The sequence below is a fragment of the Pleurodeles waltl genome, chromosome 6 (genome assembly GCF_031143425.1).
Source record: "Pleurodeles waltl isolate 20211129_DDA chromosome 6, aPleWal1.hap1.20221129, whole genome shotgun sequence".
NCBI lineage: Eukaryota > Metazoa > Chordata > Amphibia > Caudata > Salamandridae > Pleurodeles > Pleurodeles waltl.
Window position 1 is genome coordinate 856,844,216 of NC_090445.1, and position 17,263 is coordinate 856,861,478.

The window sequence follows — 17,263 nt, forward strand, 5'->3', positions numbered from 1 at the left end:
TATTGTTCAGGTGTCATAAATCAGCCCTGAATTTGAAACAAGGGCCACAACATTGTGATAATTTGCATAACTCCCACCGCAATAAGATCATTGAGTCAAAAGCCCAAAATGTTGACTGCAATTATTACATTAATGTGCATGTAATTCTTACTTACAGAGCCTACATTTTCTTCAGGTTCATTCCAGAGGTAGCACATCTGTACCACAGTTTCTATCTCTTTTTTTAGGGGTTCCCGTAATTCGAGGCTGCACCAATGGCAAGCCTCCACGAGGCTGCGTACAAGTCAGACACTGGGCTACAGCACGACTGCGCTGTCGTTGGCACCACCAGTGTGGAACACATCTTAGCCCACATCACCTGTCTTGCTGTAAATCCCTGCCAGGCTCACCCACCTCATTTCTCCTTCCCTTGTTAGCAAGCTAAGGGATCACATGGAACTCCTCAATACACTAAAGTACCGGCGCACTCCGAATCTTCGTGTCAACATGACAACACGGGTGTTCCACTGCATTTCATACTAGTTAAGAAAAGGCCCTTTTCATGACCTTCAAAAACACTTTCGAAGGTCATGAAGTCATTGCTGTCAGTGATTTGGGTTTCCTCTGGATTGAAGAAACCTGGTTTGCCAAATCTGTGACACAACCATCCATCTTGTCTTTCTCATAATTTCAAAACACTTAAGGAACTGCAACGAGGGGAGGGGTGGTAGCAGCCACTGTGGAGTCCAGGGAGAAATGTTGAGCAAGCCAATGAACGCATTGTTAACTATCTACGGTTGCGGTAGTCATGAATTTCTGTACTTTTTTTTTATTCAAAAGTTCACGTGGGCTACTCAACATCTCAGTGCTAACCGGATTACTAATGACAGCAAGCAAGCAACAGCCCGATCAACCAACCTAGCAAGTCATACCAATGCTCTTGACTCTCATATCAGCACAACCATTCTCCTCAAGCGCCATTTTCACTGATTTAAAAATGCAATCTTTCTGATGGTGACACTGTTTACCAAAATCAAATTTATAGCTCCCAAATTTCCCAGGTCCATGCGCGACTAGTAGGCCAGTCCCAGACCAGTCACAGTGTTTCTTAGAATTCTGAGACTTGTAGTTGTATTTGGCCTAGTATAAAACCAGGGTTACAAGACTAACTAGTCACACAGGCACATGGGAAACTTGGCACCATTGTAGATTTCAAGAGCTTGACTGCTCATGGAGGAAATCCTCATGAACGATAAGGAGTCAAGTTCAATCAACATTATCTCTATACAGTCTGTTTTGCCTGGATGTACTGTTGTCACACCTAAATAATCTATTATAAAGCACTGTTTAAAGTATGTCCTCATAGATATCTCACCGTACACCAGTTGTCACGCTCTTCAACAAATGGCTCACTTCGGGACTAACTGGATTTAAAAGGGAAGACCCTGTTCTACAGCAGTACCTGCAGCAAGAGCACTCTTCACTGTTATGGAAACATAAATAACCTGACTGAAGACCCGCAAATCAGTAATTCACAAGACCAAACCTCAATGCTAGAACTATTGCCCCTCACAGGCTCCAATTTTTCTATGCTATGAGGTCTGCAGGTTAACTAAACTTAATTAGGATCAAAATTGTCCTAATCTGTTGGTTTGAGTTTGAGCTATTCTTCTGCTGCCACACTTTTATAAAAAAAATGTAATTAAATATAAACAACATTTCGGGTGCGACCTTGGCTGCAGAAACCTTAACAAAATATGGCATGTATTGTATAAATACATAAATAACACACATTTGCAAACCAACAGGTTTCGCATTTACTTGAGTTGGAGCTATTGGCATTGTAAATTTATAACTGGACTTCTTTTGTAACATTAATTGGCCAACCCAGCAGCATATTTTGATCCTTTCTGCCACATAATCCCAGTGGCCCTGCATACAACTAAAGGAATAGTAGGTTTACTGGAATATTTTTTCAAACAAGGGGGCATATTTATAAGCCCCTAGCGCCACCTTGCACCACATTAGTGTCATTTTTTTAATGCTAATGTGGCACAACAAGGCCAAAATCCTCGCGCCATATTTACAAAGTGGTGCAATGCATGCATTGCGCCACTTTGTAACCCTTTGCGCTACATTATGCCTGCATCAGACATAATGTATGCAAAGGGGGCGTTCCCTCATTAGGGGGACCAATAAAATAGCGCAAGGAAATCTAACAGATTTCCTTGTGTCATTGTTTACGGCACTTTTAATGCCTGTTCAGAACAGGCATTAAAAAGGGGCTTTCATTATTTATAAGGATCCCCTATGTACTCTGCTGGAGTAGCACCAATATTTTGGAGCTACTCCTGCAGAGTACATTAATAGTATCAATAAAAATTACGCTATTGCCCCCTACTCTGCGCCATGGGGTGCAATATCTTAGAAAAGTGCACACTTGGTAGCGGTAGGGGGGCGCTAGAAAAGTGGCACTGCACTAGGTGCAACACAACTTTACTTAACTATATCTCAAGGTCCTTAAAACACAAACTACTCCCAGGTGCAAAACAAAAGTTCCAGCCATAAGAGAGCTTACAAATACACTGAATGGTGGGATTGATTATTTTTTTGGGGCCCCCACTAACCTATTGTGGGGACCCAGAGATGATCTAGCTAGAAAGAGCATGTTGTGTTAAACACATTTTGCAAGTGGTCCCAATTTAACATCATTTTTAAGAGTGTGATCAGCCTCACAAGTCGGTGGTGAGAGGAATTATTAATTACATCCGCTGTTTTGTGTACACAGTTTTATCATAACAAGAAACTGGTAGTGCCCATGAGAGCTCTTGCTTGCCTGATGTGACAGGGATCCATTGAGTCTCATCAAAAGACAGCTATGGAAGATAGCACTAGGATGACAAAACCCCCAGGAAACAGTGGTTGACTGCCATGACAACTAAGGTGGTCCCCAGAAGGTGACCAAGAGACTGAGTGATACTAGTTACACAACCATTGGCAGACAGGGCCCAATCATAAAAGTGAAGCTTCAGTTGCTTGGTGCATTGCACAGAAAGCTTTTCTACTGAGAAGATCACATGGCAGACTTAAAAACCTGTGAGAGACCAACTGACGATCCACAGTGGTATACAAGCTTGATATACAAGGCTGCTTTTGGGCCCTACCTTTTGCAGTCTACCTAATTAGTGCAGACATGGGAGTAAACCATGGACTTAATAGCCACAATACCAACCAATGCCTTTCCATAACTGATGTCTCATATGGTACAGGCTAATATCAAGAAAGATGCAGAGAAGAAACTGTGGCTAATGTTGGTTAGGGTTGGACTGACTTATAGGGCTATCAGGCAGTGCCCCAAAGGCTGTTCTGAAAGGTCAGGGTGGAGGCTGTATTTTGCCTGAATGTGGGCTTGTTTTATGATCTGCAGGGCCAGCTTTTACTTTTATTTCTCTGATATTGATATAAACATTGTCTGCACCAAGATAAAATCTATGAAGTTTTCCACACATTGCAATACACTTATACAGTGTGTCTTTCCAAGCTCAAAACTGGCCCAGTTTGCAAACATGGTGTTAGACCATGCATCCTTGGCTTAGTATCCCCTGCCCTTTTCCCTTTGCTTCCTATGTTGTGGCTGTGTGCTGGACTTTGTTTTTGGTACTGTAAGCACTTTACCACTGCTGACCAGTGCTAAAGTGCAAGTGCTCTCTAAGTAAACTGTATGTATAATTGGCTTTTCCATGAATGAAATATTTAATTTACTAGTAAGTCCCTAGTAAAATGCGCTAGAGGTGCCCAGGGCCTGTAAATCAAATTCTACTGGTGGGCACCCACATGAGTAGCCCTGTAAACATGGCTCAGACCTGCCACTGCAGTGTCTGTGTGTACTTTTAAACTTCCAGTTCAACCTGGCAAGTGTATCCACTTACTAGGCCCAAACCTTCAGTTTCTGTACATGTAAGGCACCCCTAGGTAGGCCCTAGGTAGCCCCATGGGCAGGGTGCAGTGTATGTTAAAGGAAGGACATTTCCTGACAGTGAAATACTGCCAAATTTGTTTTTCACTGTTGTAAGGCCTATCTCTCTCATAGGTTAACATGGAGACTGCCTTTAAATATTTTTAAGTACAGTTTCCCATTGAGAGAAGACAGAGATGTGGAGTTTGGGGTCTCTGAACTCACAATTTAAAAAATACATATTTTGGTAAAATTGTTTTTTAGATTGTCAGTTTGAAAATGCCACTTTTAAAAAGTGGGCATTGTCTTGCTTAAATCATTTTGTGCCTCTGCCTGTGTGCGTATTCCACATCTGGGTCAGACTAACAGCTGGGCTAGTGTGAATTCCCTCTAGACAGTGACAAAAAGGGAGCTGGGGTGTAGCCTGCATATCCTGATGAGTCTCTTGGGCTAGAGTTGCACCCGAATAGGATCTGCCTGCCCTCATACAATGCAGTCTCCAATCCACTGGTGTTTTTCTTGGGCCAGGCCTGGGCAAGGCAGCATTTTGTCAACAACATAAACTTTCCTTTGAAGTTTGCCTACTTCAAAGGCAGAAATGAGTATATGTAGTGGACCCAAAACCCCAGACTTTTAGAACACTTCTGGTTCAGGAAGAGCCTCTGCCAAGGAGAAGAGCTGATCAGCTGGAGGAAGAGTAATGCCCCTTTGCTGTGTGTGCTTTGTTGGGTTGGCCTGCAGTTGCTGTTTCTGCCTTAAGAGAGGGCAAAGTCTGGACTTTGCTACGTAGCCTGCTTGTGAAGTTTCTCCAAGGGTTTGGACTGAGCTTGCCTCCTGTTAAGGAGTCTCAGGGACAGCAAATACTTCACCTACCAGCCTCTGGACTCTTCTGCTGAGACTCCTACCCTGTAAAGTGGTGTCTAATCCAGTCCCTGGGCCCTTAAAAGGAGAGGCTGGTGAAATTCCAAGAAAACCAATTGCACTGACTCTGGACGATGCCCGGACTGACACCGCTGCCAGATCCCACGACACAGCCTGCAACAGAAGCCGTGGTCCTAGCTGGAGTGCGAAGACCCTGACCCCACAGGCCCGACGCCGTCGCAGCCTCACCGAAGTCCATGACAACGTGAGGTGTTAGCTTCTTGTTATCTTCATTCTCTCACTCAATCTAAGGTTGAGGTCTTCCATTTTCATGTGGTGGATGGGTAGGACAATCCAAAATAAATTGTATATTTTTTCTGTAGTACAGGCACAAAGATCCTGCTAGTGGCATTTCTTGTTATTTCAAAGTGAATGGTTGTCCTTGACGTGTACCAATCTGCATTGGTTCAGATCTAAGATCAAGTGATTTAGGAGGTCTGTGATGTACAACGTTTCATGTACTAATTGTAGGTTGTCAACATTTATGGTTGGCAATTCTCTTATTCTTTTTTCTTGTAAACACAGTTGAATTTGCACTACCAAGGGATTGATTCAGTACATGGGAATGGAGTTGCACCTCTTGTTAACTCATCTTTGAGGTAATCTCCAAGGCCATGTCTGAAAGTAACAGCTTAAGGTTGATTATATCTGATGTTGCTACCAAATGTTTACTCATGCAATATACAAAGTTTTCTCTTCCGATCCTTTACTGACGTTGAGGTGTTCACTTTCACAAGCATTTTTATACTTTCTTCCGTGGAATGTTAATCCAGAGTGCTTCTCCAAAGCAACAAAAGAAGCAAAAAGTAAATGTTGTACATTTGCTATTACTATTGTAGCAAATAATGCATCTGCTGTAAGATTTCCAAGTAGATATTCAGTCGTTACCTAGTCATTGGGAAAAGAATCTGCTTTGAACAAAAAATGTATCTGTCATTGATTTGCAAACAATTGGTAAATTTTCAGGTTTTCATTAAACATTTCCAAAGGTGGTAAGTGAATAGAGGTCCACACCCTGGTGAATGAAAAAGATGGGCTGAGAATTGACAATTCTTGACATTTTTTAATGACAACTTTGTTACCCAAGTTTAAAATCTCAATTTGTTCCTGTGGTCTGCGTAATTCAGTGTTGATCACAACATGGTCCAATCTTCTCACTCCTGAATGTGATTTTGCAATTTGTGAAGAAGTAGGTAAAATGCAAGCAGCAGAACTTTGCCCAAGGATCCTTTTGTGTCTGGGGTAGATACTGTAGATAAGGCAAGATTCAATGGATTAAGGATGCCTGAGAGTCTTTTGCAAATAATGGCTGAAGAAGGATTTAGATGAAATGATCCGAATAAGCTTGACGTCTTGAAAGGATGGTAGTAGTTAAGGAAAAAGAAGAATTAAACCTCTAAAAACCATCTGCAGGTGGAATAAACACTTACATTTAAAGAAAATGATGAATTTCAGAGTATGAAAGACACAGAAGCTGGAAAATAGAACCAAGGGCACCAAGTAGGCAGGTACAGGAGATGGCAGAATAGTTTTAGAAATACTTGCAGAGAGACTGGCACGAAACTGTAAAATGAATGCAGTCTACTAGTTAAGGAATCCACAGAACCTCCCTGCAACGCTGGAAACATAGGGCCATATTTACAAGAAAGTGGCGCATCAGCTTTGATACGCCACTTTTCTTGTGCTCCCCTAAGGACATTATGGACCATATTTACAAGAAAGTGCCCCTTCAAGTGGCGCATCAGCTTTGATACACCACTTTTCCTGCACCCCCCTAACGACACCATGTGTGCACCGTATTTACAATATGGTGCACCATGGTGCATGTTAGGACAATAGCGTCATAATTTATGACTCTACTGTGGTACTTTACAAGATTAGCACCATAAATTGTTGCGCTAATCCTGCAAAGTAAAGGGAGGCCCATTGAAAGTAATAGGTGCATCATTTTAATGCCTGCCTTAGGTAGTCATAAAAAATGATGCTAAAAATGGCACAGTAAAATGTTGTGAAGTTCACTGTGCCATTTTTACAGGCCTCCATGCTCTGTAATGCCCCCCTTGCAAATATTATGCCTGGCACAGGCCTAATGTGGCACAAGGGGTTATAAAGTGGCGATTGCGCCACTTTGTAAATATGGAGAAGGAGAATGGCCTCCTTAACGCCACATTAGCGTAAAACAATGACACTAGTGTGGCACTAAAAGGTGCCAGGGCCTTGTAAATCTGGCCCTTAGTGTGATACATCTTACCAGGAGTAACACCTTTTATAGTAACCCCAGGCTTGGTGCATGTGCAGAACTATGAGCGTGCTTTGCATTAAAAGACAGCATCCTTTGGTTCCTCTTCAGCATTAACCAAATACTCGAGAGTCTGTTTGACAGAAGAGGCAAGCAGGGAAGCAATTCAAAATCAAGTGTGACCAGAGAGACAGAGCTGGATTGAGCTTGTAACTTTACTTAATGTGCTGCGAGAGAACTTGGAAATAAACATTTGGGGCCAGATGTACGACCAAGAATTTTGCGACTCGCAATGTGTGACTAATTTGCGAGTCGCAACTTGTGAGTCGGAAAACAATATGTACAACGGTGTACCTCACACTTTTTGTGATTCCTAATGGGGTCACAAATGACCTACCTCATTAATATTCATGAGGTAGGTCACAATTTGTGACCCATTGGGAATAGCTGCACTCACAGGGATGGTGGCCTGCTGAGGACAGCAGACCACCATGCCTGTGACTGCTTTTAAATAAAGCAGCTTTTAAATAAAGCAGTTTTTTTAATGCAGTTCCTTAAAGGAAAACAGGATACATTTCAAAAACAAAAATGAAAAGTTTTCTTTTTATTTTTTCAGAGCAGGCAGTAATCCAAAGGACCACTGCATGCTCTCAAAAAATATTTTTGCTTCTATTCACAAAGCAAAAGGGGCCCCTTGGGAACCCCTTCCCGTTTGCGAATGGGTTAGCACCAATTTGAAATTTGGCAGAATCGGGCCGTTGGCGAAAAAGAAAAAGCTATGTATATGTGGCATTTGGTGTTTAATGTGCTTCGAACATTTCTGTGATTTAAAATATCCATTACTGTATCTTTCAAAGCCTGTCAACAAAACAAAGCAGGAGTTTTTATTTTGGATGAACACAAAACCAAACCTATCAAGGATCGGCACATCTAACGTACAGAGATTCACGTGTCTTAGTCCAAAGTGCTCGAGTAATATTGTTGTGCTAAGAAAAGAATTTGATTTGCACTGTGTCAATTTCCTTATCAATAATAGGCGTGCGGGTAGGACACAAGGTTGTGCACTGCTGTACCAGACCACGCCCATCCTTCAGTAAATCTAGGCTTCTGTGTGCAAGAACTGTGCGGAAGTCTTGCCTTAGAGGGCTCGTGGCGTTCACCCGGGCGGGTTGTTCCTGCACGATGATTCGTCGCTCTTACTGGCTGGCCGTACACTAGCGGGGGCGGAAAAGGACGGCCAGACTGATCTCGTTGCCTTCAGATCTCATAAGCAGCCTTGGAAGGAGTGCTGCGAGTGTCCAGGGCCCCCGAAAGACCACTCGTGTGCCCTGAGACAGTGATGCAGCGGTGCAGGGGCGCTATGGTTGGGCTGGCTCTCAGGGAGCTTATGCCCGCTTTAGCGCCGATCTTCCAATGTCCCTGCAGAACCTGGAGCAGGATCAAGGTCTCGTTATTCACCAAAACAGCTTTTCAAACCACTCCGGTTCTCGCAGCAATTAGCAAAGACAAAAGGAAAGCTCTGCTGTCGGGGAAGGACCTCCCAACTCCCCATCCAAGATTGAATTTTCTGTGAATGGTGCGGACAGGGGTTTACCGCGTGAGGCGCGCACAAAACCCTTCATCGCTAGCCTGGAACTTAAAGCACGTTTAGCCTCTGGTGAACATTCAGTTCAATCTTTCTATGCGACCTTTCTCGGTGTAATTGGATTTCTTAAGGGGATTATCGGTATTTACATTTTTTAACACAGCAAATACAGAGATAAGTCACTGCACACTAATTTGAGGCTTAGACCATGAAATCGGGGAACAGGAAAGGCTGAGAGTGCGTTTTGCGCAATCAGCAGCTCCATGTAGAAGCTGACTGCGGGGTTTTCACCATACAATGATTGATAGTGTAATGCCAAAGGCAGTGTGAATGCCGCACAATATGCAGCACCATAACAATTAGGCACCCCAAAAAACCAATGTGTAAGCGCTACGTGGAAATCCACAAATTCGGTGATTTTATTTCTCTAAACGCTCAGTGTACATGCAAAACAATTCTGCATTAGTATTCATGTGCAACGAAAAATGATGTGCTGCTTAATTATGTTTTACAAGCAATCATTATGTATGTAGCGTTAGCAGGTTATGGATATTTTGAGTCATGCAAATTAAGCCACTTCATATTAAAGTGGATTGTGAAGAGAGAGAAACAGATGGGCCGATGAGGGGCAGGCGGAGACACGCAGAGGGGTTCAGGACACAATGTGCACGTGTGTATAAATGAAGGCTTCCGTACCCTTCCCAGAAAGCCATGCGGCACACCGGAGAGCAAAAATCCTAGCAAAGGATGCAGCGCTCCCTGGGTCACGGTCAATGCACTCATTCGCTTCTAGGTTGCCACTGGGGTACTTGGTTGCACTTTTCTAACTGCTTTTGAACTTGCTAGATCTATTAAGAATGGTATTGACAACGCAACTAGGGTCACCAGGCACCCTGGGTATGCCGAGGGGTCCTGATTTCCATAGTCTATCCTTGCTTTCAGAGAATCTACTGAATGCTGACAGGGGGCGGGTTTTCATTTATTTTAACCTTTGGCATAAAGCAATTTAGTTAGCACAGATGCTACTGGATGTAAAATTTGCATTTAATTCCTCTTAGTGCCTCATTTTCTGAACTTTAAATGATGGTAAGAGCAGGAAGCATTGATGGTAAATTATGGTCCAACTTCCGTGTTTGTGGAATGTCCCATTTGGTTTTAAAAATCTGTTCACCCTACTACACAACACCCCATCAAGAAAGATTATTAATCCAGGACTAAAGAATCCTTGTGATGACAAAGTTGTTCCCTAAATAATTTGTTTGGTAAAGAAGCTGCACCTGACAACCAAGAGCATAAGTCTGACTATTGCTCAATGGCCTTATGCATTCAAGGATCAGATACTACCTTTAAGTAGATGTACTTTGACTGCTGTTATCACTGCACTTTTAGCAGGGCCGGCATTCATACTTACGGCTGGACTTGGTTTGACATACACTGTCATTGATAGGAACCTAACGTATCATAAAAACTTTATTTCGGTCACAAATTGACCATAAAAGCCACACAGATAAAGCAGCAGCACATAATTTAAAACAAAATAACAATAAACACTATAATTAGATTATTTAAAACATGAGGAACGTCTAAAAAAATCATAAAATCAAAAAATGAATCTCAAATTCAATTATAATTCCCACACTCAACAAATCCATGTTTAACCCGCATATCTACTTCTGATAACTAGTGCACTCCTTATAAAATTCACAATGGCAATACTAGTTTCTATCAATTCTATCTGTTGAAGGAAGGAAAAGGCACTCTTATAGTAGCTGATACTTACTGCTTTCAAACATGCTAGTAAGAACCTCTTACGTAGGGTAGCATACAGGGTGGGGGGGGAGAATGAAGTGCAAAGTGCTCTGGGGCGTGCAATGATATCAAGGGCAGTTTGGCAGAGTTTTAAACCAGGGTCCTTGAGTAGGAAAAGCACATAAGAAGTGTACTATATTCAACCTAAATCTGGTTAAATAGAACTTGTGCTGCAGATTTTTTTTTTAAAAACAAGATATGCCTCTACATCATTGGATGGACCCAAATCTATACATTCCCTCACTGTATGCATGGTCACAGCTTTTGTCAGTCTGATCATCCACTTACTCCATAAAAACGTATTTTGCCCTTTCCCTAAAAGCTGAAGTAAATAAGGCAGGGTTTATAAACAAATCACCCAACCCTAGTTTATTAAGAGACTGTTTTCCCCATAAAAGTAGTAAACAATTCCAACAATCTCTGCAGTCCATTTACTGTTTGCGCAATGAGTACAGCATCATCCATGTAAAGAAGACACGGTTTGCGATGCCCCCCGCCTTCGCAATATCTATACCATCAGCAGATAGATATGAATCAACTCATTGATATAAAGTATAAAGAGAAACAGGGCCAGTATGCACCCTTGTCTGACCCTACATGTCATAATTGGGTCAGTACACTCACCCTTCTTGCCACACTGAATTATAGTACTGCTGTTCAAATACGTTCTCCTCAGTATGTCAATCAAGGCCACCTCCACCCGATAGACACCAACACTGTCCACTGCTTAACCTCATTTACATTGTCAAACACACATAAGAGGTCCATAAACCCTAAATGGAAAGCACCTCCCCTGGCGCTGACATACTTCCCCACAAAGAGCATTACATTCAAACATTGCTCCACTGTACCTGCTCCTGGGCGGAAACTAAATTGCACTGGGGTAAGGATGTTTTGTTCGCCTCCCCGTGCCTCTAGACATTTTAACAGGACTTGTCCCAAATTTTTTGAAGTAGTATCCAAAAGGACTGTAACAGCTCGGATCCACTTTATTCGCCTTTTTGAAGATGAGGATTACTACAGACTCCTGCCAAGAAGGGGGCAAATAGCCACTCACCACAGCGTGGAGAACATTCGTAACCAAGGGACCCTGTAGTTCTATATTGGTCTTAAAACGATCCATGGGGACCCCATCTGGGCCAGCCACTTTATTATAAATAGAGTTACTTAACACCACCCTCAAACTCTGATCAATGCTACCACACTATAATGCATCTGTATTCGACCTACCCTGGGCATTTCCCTGACCAAGCAATTATGTGTTATGTGCTACCCAGGTTTCTGCTAGAATGAAGCATTCAACCCCTGCCAACTTATGTTCTGTAAAGAACAGGTGCCTAATGATTTTCCAAAAACGGGCCTGATCCCTTGGTTTCAGAGCCCACTCCAGGTTTTCCCAGGCAGATTTATGAATATCTGTTTTCCTTGCAGCCAGGGTGTCCTTATAAATATTCCTGACCCGCCTATCCTGCCCCTTATCCCTTGAGACCACCGTAAGGGCTCAGTGTAACTCATGGTGTGCCACCCTGCAGGCCTTATCATACCAGGCACAGTAATCAGTATCTACCTTCCCTTCTTCTCCCCCAATAACTTTGACACCGTGCAACAGATGGAAGAAAACCCCATGATAACTACATGTGGGTTAGCATCAGGATTAATACAAATAGCCATAGCAGCCTCTTACCCCTGTACCATGTCCTGTAAGAACTCCTCAACCTTTAACTTTTCCTATTTCATTTTCAGTCCACTATCACCTGAAACAGTCAATATGCCCGCAGATCTTTCTTGGCCTCTATTGTGACTTAGTTCCAATATCAATTTAAGAGCACTATGATCACTCATACAATATGTCTTGATAGCAAAATCTTTCACCCGTTGTGTTAAATCCACTGAAATAATAATTTGGTCAATGGTACTAGGTCTGTGACTGGGGGTGAATGTTTGATTGGTTCCGCATTCCGTCCATCCAGTTATGCTATCCCACAGCGTTTGTGTTTTGCTTTGCTTTTGCCGCCCTAAGTGCGCCGGGTATGCCCAGACGTGGGTCCCGGGCTCACTGTGCCACTGGATTCAAGCTAGCCTGGCTGATGAGGGGTGAAACCCCGAAACCGGTCCCAGGATGCTTGTTTCCGGTCCAGGGAGAACCTGGCCTGGCAGTTCGGGCTGGACTGTTCCCATGAGGAACAGGGTCAAGACTGATTTGCATATGGCTGGGTTCAAACTGGGGTGGCATGGTGAGCAAAAGAATGGATGGATTAAACCCAGATCTGTGACTGGGGGTGAATGTTTGATTGGTTCCGCATTCCGTCCATCCAGTTATGCTATCCCACAGCGTTTGTGTTTTGCTTTGCTTTTGCCGCCCTAAGTGCGCCGGGTATGCCCAGACGTGGGTCCCGGGCTCACTGTGCCACTGGATTCAAGCTAGCCTGGCTGATGAGGGGTGAAACCCCGAAACCAGTCCCAGGATGCTTGTTTCCGGTCCAGGGAGAACCTGGCCTGGCAGTTCGGGCTGGACTGTTCCCATGAGGAACAGGGTCAAGACTGATTTGCATATGGCTGGGTTCAAACTGGGGTGGCATGGTGAGCAAAAGAATGGATGGATTAAACCCAGATCTGTGACTGGGGGTGAATGTTTGATTGGTTCCGCATTCCGTCCATCCAGTTATGCTATCCCACAGCGTTTGTGTTTTGCTTTGCTTTTGCCGCCCTAAGTGCGCCGGGTATGCCCAGACGTGGGTCCCGGGCTCACTGTGCCACTGGATTCAAGCTAGCCTGGCTGATGAGGGGTGAAACCCCGAAACCGGTCCCAGGATGCTTGTTTCCGGTCCAGGGAGAACCTGGCCTGGCAGTTCGGGCTGGACTGTTCCCATGAGGAACAGGGTCAAGACTGATTTGCATATGGCTGGGTTCAAACTGGGGTGGCATGGTGAGCAAAAGAATGGATGGATTAAACCCAGATCTGTGACTGGGGGTGAATGTTTGATTGGTTCCGCATTCCGTCCATCCAGTTACGCTATCCCACAGCGTTTGTGTTTTGCTTTGCTTTTGCTGCCCTAAGTGCGCCGGGTATGCCCAGACGTGGGTCCCGGGCTCACTGTGCCACTGGATTCAAGCTAGCCTGGCTGATGAGGGGTGAAACCCCGAAACCGGTCCCAGGATGCTTGTTTCCGGTCCAGGGAGAACCTGGCCTGGCAGTTCGGGCTGGACTGTTCCCATGAGGAACAGGGTCAAGACTGATTTGCATATGGCTGGGTTCAAACTGGGGTGGCATGGTGAGCAAAAGAATGGATGGATTAAACCCAGATCTGTGACTGGGGGTGAATGTTTGATTGGTTCCGCATTCCGTCCATCCAGTTACGCTATCCCACAGCGTTTGTGTTTTGCTTTGCTTTTGCCGCCCTAAGTGCGCCGGGTATGCCCAGACGTGGGTCCCGGGCTCACTGTGCCACTGGATTCAAGCTAGCCTGGCTGATGAGGGGTGAAACCCCGAAACCGGTCCCAGGATGCTTGTTTCCGGTCCAGGGAGAACCTGGCCTGGCAGTTCGGGCTGGACTGTTCCCATGAGGAACAGGGTCAAGACTGATTTGCATATGGCTGGGTTCAAACTGGGGTGGCATGGTGAGCAAAAGAATGGATGGATTAAACCCAGATCTGTGACTGGGGGTGAATGTTTGATTGGTTCCGCATTCCGTCCATCCAGTTACGCTATCCCACAGCGTTTGTGTTTTGCTTTGCTTTTGCCGCCCTAAGTGCGCCAGGTATGCCCAGACGTGGGTCCCGGGCTCACTGTGCCACTGGATTCAAGCTAGCCTGGCTGATGAGGGGTGAAACCCCGAAACCGGTCCCAGGATGCTTTTTTCCAGTCCAGGGAGATCCTGGCCTGGCAGTTCGGGCTGGACTGTTCCCATGAGGAACAGGGTCAAGACTGATTTGCATATGGCTGGGTTCAAACTGGGGTGGCATGGTGAGCAAAAGAATGGATGGATTAAACCCAGATCTGTGACTGGGGGTGAATGTTTGATTGGTTCCGCATTCCGTCCATCCAGTTACGCTATCCCACAGCGTTTGTGTTTTGCTTTGCTTTTGCCGCCCTAAGTGCGCCGGGTATGCCCAGACGTGGGTCCCGGTCTCACTGTGCCACTAGATTCAAGCTAGCCTGGCTGATGAGGGGTGAAACCCTGAAACCGGTCCCAGGATGCTTGTTTCCGGTCCAGGGAGAACCTGGCCTGGCAGTTCGGGCTGGACTGTTCCCATAAGGAACAGGGTCAAGACTGATTTTCATATGACTGGGTTCAAACTGGGGTGGCATGGTGAGCAAAAGAATGGATGGATTAAACCCAGATCTGTGACTGGGGGTGAATGTTTGATTGGTTCCGCATTCCGTGTCATGAAAGGTTGGGGGTATCGAACACAGGCTAAAATAGAGGTCTACAACAAATGCCAAATGAGCAGCCTATTTATAGCCTCCTCATATGGAGTGTGTTGGAAATTTGTAATCAAATCACCCTTAGGGGTAGCGGGCCCACATACAGATGTATTACGAAATCTGCAGATCTTTAGAATAAAATCCCCTGCCCATAATAACAAAAAACAATGGTTTCATGGGGCAAATACCTTTTCCAGCACCCCATCCAAATCTTCCACCACCTCCGATAATGTATGGTCAGAAATGTATAAAAATAATTCAAAATACCCAAATTCCTAAAACCTTTAGATGACACCTGAAGAATATGAAACCATCTAGAGGTATGTACATGTATTACTGAAGCGCCAGAAAGACTAACAGAAATCAAGATGGCTAACCCCCCTTTTCAGGTGACACATAACTGATGGAACAGCAGGGGAACAATAAGAATGAAAACCATCAATCTGAATTGGGGCAACCACCTATGTTTCCTGCAATGGAATTACACCATATTAATTTGACAATACAGACCACTCTGGGTTGTCAACGTTAGAGCTCATACCTGCAATGTTCCATGATACAACACTAATTGCACTCATGATACCCTTGTCCTCAAGCAGGCTTTATCCCTTACAGCCGGGAATACAGAACTCAACCCCCACCTATCAACCACTAAATTATTAGCCTCCCCCTTATGCCTGCTTGGCTGTGGCCCAGCCCATACTGTCAGTCAACACTTTCAGGACCCTCGAGTGGCGCAAATCGATTATAAGTTGTAAAACAATGCACCCAGCGAATACCCTTACCCTCTGAGTTTGCTCTGAGATACAAATGAATGTGGTAGGGCCGATGGCTTATAAAAAAACGTAATGGAAGAGTCTGGATATCACTGGCAGATGCTTGTGAGAGGCAATTTAATAATGCTGCTAATATATTTGGGAACTTAAAATTTACCACCATAAAATCTGAACCCTGACTATGGGGTGCATTTCCCACTTTTTTTTACCCTTGTCACAAGGATAATATCTCCATCGAGCTCCATCTCAAAATGTTTCTTATTGAATGGACCTCTTTTGATTTTAAATCTAATATCTGTTCATCCATCCCCAAAGATAAAATAGGCATGTTCCTCAGAATTATAACATACGGAGTACAGGCCGGGGACAAATGTAGATGGTTGTTTGGGATATTATCTGACACCTTAGAGCCTCTGACGTGATCAGTGGAACCACCCCCCATCCCCTTTAGGAGCATATCACTGCTTCCTACAGGAACACCATTCATCAGGGCATCTTTTCCTACCCTTTGACTAACACATTTTTCTACCTCAGTTGGATGGGGATGGCAGCACTGATGCAAGTTGGCAAAATAGATACACTCTCATTCTCAGTTTGTTTTAAGGGAGGAACCCTACCATCTAGTTTTCTCTCAAGCTGGTCTAAACGAGCACAAATACTTTTAAAAAATGAGTTCAATTTTGAGTCCAAACTATTTAAAAAGTCAGTATACCACTTTTGAAAAGACGTGCCAGACACATGATCCCCCCATTCCCCAACGGAGGCTGTCCCCCTCGCCCCCCCACCCCCATGTCTGTACAGCACCACTCTTTGATCTCAAGTGATCTCTGCGAGGGGCTTGCAAATGGATTACTTGGTATTTCAACTCCAGGTGATTACCCCCAATGACGTTTGTTGCACTTTATCAATTCGTTCTTCTACTAAGTCAATTTCCGCATATCATATATAGCACCCATTACAGAGATAAGATAAGAGGTAAAAGTTGAAGTTACCTTGGAATCTTTAGTGGTATCCCCTTTTCCAAGTTCTGTCTTGCGCTGCCCCATGGTTGCTTATGAGATAACAAGAAGAGAGGCTGAAACACAGCAAAACCAGGGGGCCAACAACTAGAACCAAGAGGGGTGGCCCAACCAGCCTCCTCAGGGCTCTGACGGGCACAGACAGGCCCGCTCTTTGCTCGTCTTCGTCCTGGACATGCGCTCAAGTGTGTCCCGTGCGCGTCCTGTGCAGAGGGACCCAGCAGATACTTTTATGCACCTCTGGGGTGAAATGAGATCAGGCGCGGCTCTCCTGCCGCCAGGTGTGGGAGATGGAGTGCCCCTACCCCTGGTCTTCCTTGAAGCGTGGAACCCAACACAAAGTATACTCACTCCATCACAGGCCAGCCATATCTTAGATCAGTTAAAAGTCATCAGTCTTGGCATGACATCCACATCATCCTTGATCCCCTCACTCATTCATACCTTATGTTTATGACGCACCCAAGAACAGTGGAATTAATCATATTTCCCCAAAGAAAATTAAAATGGCGTGGGGTCCGGTCATGTGTAAGCAACAACTGAAAGCTGAAGTA

At 44.5% G+C, this 17,263-nt stretch overlaps 1 protein-coding gene across 1 annotated transcript in view; it reads right to left on the reverse strand.

The window, feature by feature from the left end:
* The window catches only part of SLIT1 (slit guidance ligand 1), a 687,657-nt gene that overhangs the window by 203,871 nt on the left and 466,523 nt on the right, over window positions 1-17,263 (reverse strand). The window lies entirely within an intron of this gene.